Source organism: Epinephelus fuscoguttatus, linkage group LG12 (assembly GCF_011397635.1).
Source record: "Epinephelus fuscoguttatus linkage group LG12, E.fuscoguttatus.final_Chr_v1".
Lineage (NCBI taxonomy): Eukaryota > Metazoa > Chordata > Actinopteri > Perciformes > Serranidae > Epinephelus > Epinephelus fuscoguttatus.
Window position 1 is genome coordinate 33,048,197 of NC_064763.1, and position 9,803 is coordinate 33,057,999.

The following is a 9,803-nucleotide window of genomic DNA, read 5'->3' on the forward strand; positions in this document are numbered from 1 at the left end:
ATGAACACTCCCTTTGAAGGTGTCATGATGGCTTCTTTCTTGTGACAACTTCAAGTGAATGTTTAGGCCAGAGGGACTTTTTGGCATTTCACTGTGCAATGAGAAATCTTAATAGCAGTCACTTCACACAGACTCTTCCTTACAGGGGCCCCTTAACCCCCAGGTCCTTTGCTGTGTGCCTGGTGGGCCTCTCAGAAATCCATCTATGGATGGGAGAGGAAATGAGCAATGAAAATCGGTAACGTGGTCTGATGAGTCATCTGTTTCCCACTCAACACATTCACATCTTCAGCACACTGTCTGCCAGCTGTGATGTATCTGATTGTTCTGCATAATGCCTAAAGAGCTTCAAACTGTTTAAGGGAGCCAACACTTCTTTACTCCGAGCTGATAATACCCCCCCACACTGCACACACCCAACGCTAAACAATTCAAATATGGTTTTGTAAACACCCGAGTGATACCAGGTGTCCTTCATGCCTCCCCAGTCACCAGATGTAAACGTAATTTCTAAACACTGGGAACTAGATTTCTTTCTCCATCATCCCTCAAATACCACACATTTTTTTGCCCTATGAAGATAGTCGAATATCCCACACACAGATGAGGATTTGACGTAAATCCAAGTGGACTGGAATTGTCCTCAAGGAAAATGCAGACACGGTCCTTTATGCATCTTATATTCATTTTTATTTTTTTTTCTGATGGGTCATTTTATCACATGCAGGTATGTTTTTGTATTCACTCATATGGCAGGCTCTGAATTGTAACTATTTCTTGGCAGACATTGGTGAGTATCTATCTTAAAATGTTTACAGCTCTGTTTGTGTTTAGTTTGGATCACTCCCTGGCTCCACCTCCATTTTTAACACACAAACATAAGGGTGGTGCCCTCGGAAAGAATTTCCAAATTGTCCCACAACTTTGTCTTGTTTTGTACATCTGTAATAATTGTTGATCATCCTAATTCCATTAAATATTGTAAATTATTTATGATCATAATGTACAAATGTGTAAAGGCTTCTAGTGTGCGGGATTTAGTGGCATCTTGTGGCGTGTTAGAGAACTACAGTGGCCAACATGGAAACACGAATGGCCCTATCTAGAACCAGCGTTTGGTTTGTCCATTCTGGGCTACTGTAGAAAAAATACGGTGGACTTCATGGACGAGGACCTGCTCTACGTGTAGAGATAAATGGCTCATTCCTACATAACGAAAACACAATTCTTAGTTTCAGGTGACGCTAATGAAAACATAGTTATAAATTATATTCCATTTCTGCCAATAGATGCACATGAATCCTACACACTGGACCTTTAAACCTGACATATTTTGATTCTTTAAAATGTGCAGTGAATTATTTTAGTGTTTATTTGCTACTCATTAATGCAACTGACAGAGTAACTTGGCAGCAAATGACAAAGCACTATTTTCAAAGAATATTTTATTACCATCAGGATGAAGTTAATGTAAAAAAAATGCTGCAGTGTGCAGAGATGGCCAGACTTGCATTGCAGCATTTTGTCATTTATTTATTAATTGTTATAATTATATTCATATTTGATGTATTTTCTCACATTTGCATAGGAAACAGAAACCAACCCACCCCCACCTCATAAAGGAGAAAATTATTCAGTATGACTCAACAAATATTTTGTTGCTCCACATAACACAGCACAGAGTGGTGGAAACTGTCATTGCAGACAAGACCTAACAATGTCTCAGGAGATTTACTTCTCATTATCCACTCTATTTACTGCTGGCTGATGTGACATAGGAGGCTAGATGGCATGCAGCTCTGACAGAATGATGCTTCACTTTAAGCTCTGGGGCTTGTATCCCGTAATATCTCTGTACAGTCAGTGGAGTCAGTCTGACAGTCAGGCTGCTTGCTGGAAAAGGTCAAATATGCCGCACTGACTTGGATAAATAAAGGTTTAAAAACAGCTCTGTCGCTTGCCATCTGTTAGATAACACCAGCAGGCTGCTTAGTGTTATGGGGCATAGTGGCAATTTACGCAGATCCATGCAACGCATTAGCAGCTGACACCAGAGAAGCATTTTGATCGTGTATCCTCGACATTTCTATTAAAAACATTAGATAAATTTGGATTTGGCCCAACCCTGTTCAGATTAATACAGCTACTGTACACTGTCCCTAAAGCATGGTCAGAGTTCGTGGACATATATGTCTCAGTCTTTTGGTCTAGACAGAAATCGGCAATAAAATCCATGAAATTTCTGTATATGCGGACGACATTTTAGTTTATATATCAGAACCTCGAAGCTCAGTCTCAAGTCTGATGGTTTGCTCAGTCAAACTTGGAAACCTTTCTAGATGTTAAGTCAGTGTTAATAAAAGAGACGCTTTGGATACCACAAGGCTTAGGTAAGTTATATAAGCCAAACAATAAGAAATAAAATGAATCAATAAGATATCTGCAGCTCTTAACAGATGTGCACACCCTTACTCTCTGGGGTAGAAAAAGTATCAAAAAAGTATTAGAATGAATTTTCTGCTCAAGCTGCTATTTCTTTTCAAACTCTTCCTTTCACACCAACAAAAAAAAAATTCCAATTTTAGATTGCCTTATCTCCAGGTTTATTTGGCAAGGAAGGTGTTCACATGTAACAGTTTTGCTCCCTCACCTTAGTCACTACTGGTTGGCATATCAGTCAAGGACACAGACTATCTAGATTTCAGACAGGGTTGAAACAAGGTAGCTTTAGATTGAGAGGTCGGTCTGTACTCAAATGCCCTCATCAAATGCCCCAGTTACTGCAGATAAAGCCCAAGAAGAGATCTCTGGACTTCCAATCTCCATCTCTTCTTGAATATTGCAACAGCCTTTATTTGTGTCTTAATCAAAAAACCTTACAATGACCTCAGATTGTACAGAACTCAGCCACAAGGCTCTTAACCAAAACCAAGAAGCATGACCACATCACACCAGTTTTAGTTACTTTACATCGGCTCCCTGTTTGTTTTAGGATTGATTTTAAAATCTTATTAATTACTTTTAATGCTCTTCATGGCCTCACTCCAGACTAATTTCAGACCTGGTAGTCTCGTATGAACCTTTACGTAGTTTGAGATTCGCGGGCAGAGGTCTTCTGCTTGTCCCAGAGTCCAGGCTGAGGACCAAAGGGGACAGAGCTTTTGCCACCAGGGCCCTGAGGCTCTGGAATGACCTGCACGAGGATATAATGTTGTCTGAGTCACTGGCTTCGTTTAAGTCTCTCCTAAAAAACATACTTCTATTGTAAAGCATATCCTGACTTTATATGAGGTGTCTGTCTATTTTATTGCTATCTTACTGACTTTAATGACCTTTTATTATCTTGATTTTAACTTTGGCCTCATTTTATCTTTTGCTAGTCGACATTTTATGACATTGTAATAATAATAATAATAATAATAATAATAATAGCTTTTATTTATATAGCACCTTTCAAGAGACCCAAGGATGCTTACCAAACAAAACAAGACAGAGCAAGATAAACAGACTAGCTGCCAAAGGCCTGTGTGAATAAGTGTCTTTTCAGCGCAGACTTGAAAGTGTCCAGAGATGGAGCATGGCGAATCTCCGTAGGGAGAGAGCTCCAGAGGGTGGGGGCCGCCACACTGAAGGCTCTGTCCCCAAAGGTCCGCCTGTTGGTGCGGGGGATGGAGAGGAGGCCTGAGTCAGAGGACCTCAGGCTCCATGATGGGGTATGCATGACGGTATCAGGTTCCCGCATTGAACGATACCTGATAAAGATTTAAGACGAGCACACCAGTATCCAGTCTACACAGAGCATTATCCTGTGTGACCATGAAAACACTCTTCATATCAAACAAAAAGGGGACCTTGAGTTAGGAATTAGTGAGCCTCTCTTTAGAAATGTATAAAGTCAATAATGCAAACGTATAGACACTGGAAAATAGTTAAGTTCTTCAGAAACCCTCACATCCTCTCCAAAGCAGATCTCGGTCAAACAAGTGCATATTAGAAGTGTGTAAAGAGGAGTATGCAAACCATACACATATGTTTTTGAAGAGCCCTCTCTTGGATACCTTTTGGAGGGAGATATTTGATTTATTTCATAAAATATTTGATTCTTTAACTATCCAGGCACCCATTGCTGGCCATCCTTGGGGCCACCCCAGAAGCAGTGATGAGCGTAGCAGAGAAAAGAGATACTTACTGCTTCTTGCAGCAGCTAAGAAAGCAATGACACTGAGCTGGCTTAAAAAAGACCCTCCAACCTATGACACATGGCAGTCAGTAGTTAAAAGAATCATGCTGAGGCTGCAAAATGCACAGTTCACAGGCTGATGGTCACCTTGGCGACTAAAAGTGATGGGAGGGGGATGGAGCTATGCTTGGGAAACTTTCATGTTTCATTAATTTATGCTGTAGATCGCTTTCTGGAGATGTGCTGGCTAATTGCAGGAGCTGATGTCAGTGGTATGGTTTTTATATTATTTCTGGTGTGTATGTTACTTAATTTTTTGTTTGTTCTGTTTGTTGGTTGTTTTTTATTGGATAACTAATGGTTTCTGTTTCTGGATGATACTGCCTCATAGATAGAAGTGATGATATGGTGATTGATTTCCCTGATAAAGCCTGATATTATGAAGTCTTTTTCTTTCCTGTCTGGCCTCACGCCTGCCTACCTGTCAGTCTCACACTGCTTATTTATGCTATGCTATGTATGTGTATATGTTTGGTTTTCCATGGGAAACAAACATGCCTATATTTAATCCACATTATCCGTTATTTACATCATGATGCAGCCTTAGTCAATAATTGTGTCTCTGCCCATCATCTCTGGAAACTCCTACAGGCCATTTTTCAATGCCAGTCCTGTCACATTTGTTTTTTATGCGCTGCAGGTCTTCTTTATGTTTCTCCAGACCTAATATTATATGACCTATAAGAGTGTAAACTGTATATGTGTGTGTGTTTGTAGGGTGCCTCATAGCTGACATGACATGAAGGCTTGTTGCAGGCTGGCATGTGTTGCATAATGCTTTTATCTCTACGACACACGCGCTTCCACAGTCCTGCCATTGATGTAGGTGTTCTTTCATCTGGCACCTCAAACGCATGTGTGTCTGTGTGTATATGTGTATGTGTGTGTGTGCGGGAGCTTGTGTGTGTGTGTGATTACGACATGTCAAAAGTCTGCAGTGCCTCAGTAAGTGTGGAAAAATGTGTAGGTGTACACTGTGAAGGCAGTTGCAATGGTGCGGAGAGGAAAAGAGAGCGAGTGTGAGAACGAATGATGCAAAGTCTTTGGGATTCATCTTCTCCATCCTCTGTCCTTCTCCACACTCCCTCCCTCCATCCCTCGCTCTCTCCCCCACCCTCCCCCATTCCTCACATGCCAAATTTGTGTAGCGGCTTCAGATGTGGTCCAGCAGAGACTTTTTTTTTATCTTAACTTCAAACATATCAGCTTTAAAACACTGATGATTAAATTCTAAAGGCCTTCGACTCTTGCATGTCTGCAACTGCTGGCATTATAATCATATAAAGTAATAAAGAATCTACACCATAATAGCCATTACACGCATGTTAATTTAATTGGTTACACACATGACTGCTCTGAGACTATGAGTGAGTTGTTTTAGCGATGTCTCGTGTTCCTTCTGCAAATAATTGGCCCTTATGACAGAAACAAGTCACTGTCATTCTGTCACTCACATTGTAAGTCACTCAGCATTAAATTCGCAAACTGCTATGTGTGTTAATGTATACATATCTATCAAAGAGTCTATTCAGAGACAGTCAATATTTTTTATTATAATCTAATATCATGCTACTTGTGTCACATGAAAATATAGCCAGTTAGTCATTTTACATGGTCCCTTTGGTGTTCTGATGTTTTCACACACTGTCAGTGTGAACAGCCAGCAAAGAACACTTACTGCATTATGGGAAATATTCACTTTTTTGCTGAGAGTTAGATGAGATGAGAAGACTGTGTCACAGTTCTGCTCTGCATCCAGAGGCAATATATGTTTTAAGTTGGTTATAGTAGTACCCGTCTTTGTTTTCACATGTTCAGTTATCATGAGGATTTTGTTTTAGGTTTGGGGTTTTGGTTTTACCCTGTTGCATTCAGTTATGTTTAGTGTTTCCTGTCTTATTTTGTTATGTTCTCCTTATGTGCTATGTCTTGCCTAACTTCCTGTCTTTGTGTGTTTTCCCGCCTGTTTTCCACCACACCTGTGTTCACTGAGTTCATCAGATCCACCTGTGTCTAATCACCCTGGTTTCCTTTGTGTATTTAGTCCTTGTGCTCTCAGTTTGTCTGTGTGCTCCAGCCTGTTTCATGGTTTTGTGTTTCCCAGTATTTAGTATTTCCAATGTGCTGGTTTATTTTGGGATTTTCCTGCTTTCAGTTACGTGCCTGCCTCTGGACCCCTTGAGTTGAAGTTCCTGCTGCTTCCTCAACTTTTCATTCTGCATTTAGGTCCAAACCTGCTATCCCTGAACCGTGCCACTCTCATGTTTGCGGAGGTGATTAGCCTAGCTTTGCATAAAGACTGGAAGCAGGGGGAAACAGCTAGCCTGGATCTGTTCAAAGTTCCTGCCCACCAGCACCTCTAAAGCTCAATATAACATGTTATATGTAGCTTGTTTCATTCATACACAAACAGAATGTAAAACTGACAATTTTTGGGTTTAGTTCCGAACACGTTCTGAATCGTATACTTTCTCAGGGATGGTTGTAACATGGGTTAGTTGTAACACTTTCAATTTATCCAATCAGGAACAAGTTACAAATCATCTGATTCACTCTGCACATGCTCAGTTTAGTCCTTACTCCACATGTGAGGAAGTAGCACCTTGTGGCAAACACAGCTAATTTTAAAGGGAAAAAAACAATTCTGAGGTAAGAAAGTATTTTTTTCTGCTTCATTTCTTTTTGTAATAGCATTGCCTCCTTTGTACATAAACTCATCAAACTTAAATCATGTTAATTATGTGTTTGTTTACATATTTTCCATGCAAGTTGTTAGTGATAATGTTTTAGTTGTTGGTCTGTAACACAAGTGAGTTCATGGCTACAACAGTCTGGGTTAGTTGTAACAACATCAGTATGGGTCAAGAAACAAGACAAATCAACTCGCACAAACCAACAACGACCCAGACTGTCAAAGAAAACATCAGGAAAGAAAAAACAGAAAATGCATAACATCGTGCCACAGGACACATATTCCTCAGATGATGATGACACTTTTTGCATTGTGTGCATGGAACACTTCAAAAACTCAAAACCAAAAGAAGAATACCCTTGAGTTCAGTGTACAGCCTGTAGTCTGTGGGCCCACGAAGCCTGCACTCCAGGAGGGCCATACATTTGTCACCACTGTGACTCCGATAGTGACTAAAATACTTGGCGTGCGCACACACACACACAGCCCACTAATGTTTAGTTGTTGATTCTGTTGCATATTTGTGCATTATGTTCAGTTTTATAGCTGTGTATAAATGCTAGCGCAAGACACACAGAGAGACAGATGTTCAAGTTTCGAAGCTGGAGCACATTTGCAGAATTTGTTTAGTTTTAACATTATGTTCAAATATTAGCGTAACACACACACACACACACACACCATTTATGTAAGTGTTAAATAAAAAGTTTTTAGTATCTTTAGTTCTTGTTATACCCTTTTTTCATAATGTTACATTTCACCCCACGGTCCGTTACAACTAACTCGGTCTATGGGGTAGATTGTAACATTTCACTCCTTGGCCCAATTCCAATCCGATCCCTTACAGACTCACTGACTTCGAGGCGCGTTCATGTTAAGTGCATGAGTGTGTGAGGGCTGTCCCACTGTCAAATCGTCAAGTCAGTGAGTGAGCCCTTTATGCCCCCTTACCGTAGGTCAGCATCGATGCGGACTTACGGTAAGGAAATTACCCACAGTTCATAGCGTTGTGACGTCAAATACAGGGGTTGCCCTTGGAACACTGGAAGTAACACAGTCGGCAGATATGCAAACGTTAAAGTTCTGGAAGGAGAGCGAAAAAACAGATAGGCCTAGATAAACAATGAAACATTACATTAACAAGGATTTAAGATGACGCCAGTGTTAACAACATTTTGTAGAGAGTGGGATAAGTGCTGTCCCATTCCTATTTGTAGCATCCGTAGCCCTTTCAGACTCTCACACTCAGTCACTTACAGCTGATGTCAGTTAAGTCAGTGAGGGTTCAGGGCTTAAGTCTTTAGGGGCCGGATTGGAATTGGGCCCTTGTGTTTGAGACTAAACCATGGGTTTTCAGTTTGACTTGTAGAGACAACAACTACACCATTTAATAGCTGACACATGTAAGTAGTTTTTATCACATTTTGAATGCACTGGCTTAAATGAGACCCGAGTTACAGACAGAAATGTCAAAAATGTTACAACCATCCCCGGTCTCCCCTACTTTTAGTAGGTTCTGCAGCTGCCTTAAAAAGTTGTACTGTTGCATGCCATATGCACACAATCAGGACATACTACTTCCTCATAATGTAACACCCTGAACTTTGACCATCTTAGTCATATATACAATACTGTAGAGATAAAACAAAATGCCGTTTACTGAGCTTGCCAGAGACAGAACTTCTCAGAACAGCTCTGATGTTATTTTGCAGTAAGTAATGACTGCATACACTGTAGGCATGGTAGTAAAATCACATTTATTTGTCTGTCATTGTTATTTAAAATGTCCTGTGGTTGTTGGGTATATTTCTGATTATTTTATTCAATTAAATAATATTCTAGTTCTAATAAACTGGTCATCAGTCACCTGAATGCGTTGTCATCCATCATTGTGACTTCTGGCAGTCGATGTGACGCATCTTTTGTGTGGTGTCTAAAAACAACAATTCTCAGAAGTCAGAATATCCTTAAAATATCCATTGCAAAAGCAACTGTTTCAATTTCAGATTGAAGTTTAGGGCTTTCAGTAAAAAAAAAACAAAAACAAAAATCTCCCAAAGCCTTTCTACATTAACCTCGACATCCAGCTGCAGTGGTTTCTGCCTGTGCCTCACGCTTGCCTGTCTATTTGGGGTGTGATTGTTAGCTGGTGCATGACTTCATTCCAAGCCAGTTTTAAAGATCTAATTGCATATGGCATGCATTGCAAAATGAATGAGGGTAAGTAGAGCTAGACAGTGGCTATGTTTACATGCAAATAATAATCATATTATGGCCAATAATCACAGCCAGGCATCACTCCAATTAGGTTGTTTACATGGGTTGACTGTTCCATTAGCAGTCCTGTGTGCTCCCATCTTACAGACTGAGATTAATGGCTGGAGACGTGTCCTGCACATAATGGTAAAATGTCACTGTCTCTCCACACTATTCAACCGCAAGCCTAATGTTTCTCCCATGATGCCACAGTGGTTGAGATTGTTCATATACAGTGTAAGGGTTTGACTGACCTTGATCTGATGAAGTGCCCTTTAATAACATTCTGAGTATTCTTATCAAAGTTCAAGCTGCCCATTCAGTCACTGTTATGTATTTATTGATATGGATTTTTTTCCAATCAAATATTCACACAGAGTGATGAAACCAGATTCACTGCTTCGTTAATGCTTTTCTAAGAATTACCCTGGAATCAAGCTGTATGCTGCCTGTTCTATGTTCTTCAGAATAAGCTCGTTTTTTATTTCTCCCAGGACCAATACTGCACGATGTCAGCATGGAGCACTAGTCCTAAACGTCCAACAGAAAACCCGAGGCGATAAACACTACCTTTGAAGGTGTCATGATGGCTTCTTGCTTGTGACAACTTCAAAG